Source organism: Alligator sinensis, unplaced genomic scaffold (genome assembly GCF_000455745.1).
Source record: "Alligator sinensis unplaced genomic scaffold, ASM45574v1 scaffold2908_1, whole genome shotgun sequence".
NCBI lineage: Eukaryota > Metazoa > Chordata > Crocodylia > Alligatoridae > Alligator > Alligator sinensis.
Window position 1 is genome coordinate 84 of NW_005844159.1, and position 1,943 is coordinate 2,026.

The following is a 1,943-nucleotide window of genomic DNA, read 5'->3' on the forward strand; positions in this document are numbered from 1 at the left end:
GGTCAACAACGATGGGGTGGGGACGGAGCGCTTCCACCCACCAGCCCGCACTGCCGCCACCTCCCAGGAGCAGGGCCCCCGCTCCATCCCCTCTGTCCGTAACGCTCTTGGAGCATTCTGACTGGTTGGTTCAGAGTGCTCCAAGAACCTCACGGACAGACGGACGGACAGACGGACTAAGCCCTGTATTATATTAGATTTAAAAAATGCTATCAGTGTAATTCCAGCAAAAGGAGTGAAAATGAGCGTAGTGAAGGTTTAAAATGAGACTGGAGCCAGTGAAAGCATACAGGACAAGTGGCTGACAATGCGACTTCTTTGGGAAGAGGGACCAATTCAGAAAAGGACGCATCAGAAAAGCAAACTGACCTAGAAATGAGACTGGAGCCAGTGAAAGCATACAGGACAAGTGGCTGACAATGCGACTTCTTTGGGAAGAGGGACCAATTCAGAAAAGGACGCATCAGAAAAGCAAACTGACCTAGTAAAAGGTAAGTACCTCAACCCTGCGCACAACCCAGAACAAGCCCCTGTATTAGAGATACTCTGGAAATGAAAATGATTGATCTGCAGAGGGTTTTCAGTATGAGGACAAGAAAACTTTTGAGACTGGCAGAGAGGGCTTGAGAGCACAGGTCTTAACAGAAACACAGCAAAGCCAGAGAGTCTGGTCTATGGAGATGAAGATGTTAGGAAGGGATGTGGACACACGATTCCAGTGACCCCCCGGAAGAAATACTTCAGTTACATCACACGTACATATGTCACTAGAGGAAGAATTGAGGAAATGCACCAGCCACTGCTGTAGCAACAGGGGCCAATAAGACTTTCTATTAATTTCTGCTGGGTCATAACGAGAGCAGAAAGGGGATTTAGATCTCACAGAACTGAGCATGCTAGGATTGTTAAACGTGCTTGGAGAGGACACGCTAGGCCAGGCAGGGAGGAAATCAGAATAATTCTCCAAGAAACAGCAACTGGAGATGATATGCACACACTGAAACGGCAAAGGGAAATCACGCTGGCAAGAAACTGCTGCATATGGAAGAACCAGGAGTTATAAGAATGGGGAAGATGCAAGTGAAGGCGGCTGGATCAAATGAAGGTGGATATATCAGGTTGAAATGTGAAACCAGCCTGATCACTGACAGAGCAGTGGGGACGAAGTGGATAGAAACCTCCAGCCAAAGGTTCATGAGGATGAGACTGTTGAAACACAGGGAGACAATTACAAAACTCCAGAGCTCACATAGCTCCAAGGAGAAACAAGAACCAGAGCTTTACCCAGGGAAACGAGGGTGTTGAAATTCTTCAGCATCTGGTCCTGGTAAAGCACCTTGTCGTCATCGTCCAGCAGCTCCCACTCCCTCCGCGTGAAATACACGGCCACGTCCTCAAACACCTCCTGGAGCTGCAGTCACAAGCGTTACACCATCAGTGTCTCCCGTCCCACCTGCCTCCAGCCCCCACAGCCCTCTCTGCAATCACTCTGTGCTACAGCTAATTGCAATCTTAGCCATGACAGGTACGGGTACACCATTCCCCAGTCTTCAGCTGAACTGTGATGTGGATGCCGCTGTGGACACAGGACTTAGTGTGTCAGCTTCAGCCCAGCTCATCACGTTCTGTTTGCAGACAGGGGATCGCGGCTCTGCCCCGGCTCCTTGCAGGGGTGACAGCCTGGCCTGCAGCAAGGGCAGAGCTCAATCCCCTGCCTGTGCGCCGCTGCCTGGAGCACGCAGGCTACAGATCAAGACCCTGCCTTGGCTCCAGAGCAAGCTGCCCTGCTCTGCCCTGATGCCTGCCAGTGCAACTGGGGCTTGTCTCCATGGCAACCCCACCCTTGAACTCTCACAGCACAGCTGGGGCTGGGGTCACCATGGAGACCAGCCCCAGCAATGTGGGCAGGGGCTGCTGGGACATGGCGTCCAGCTGCCGACTGG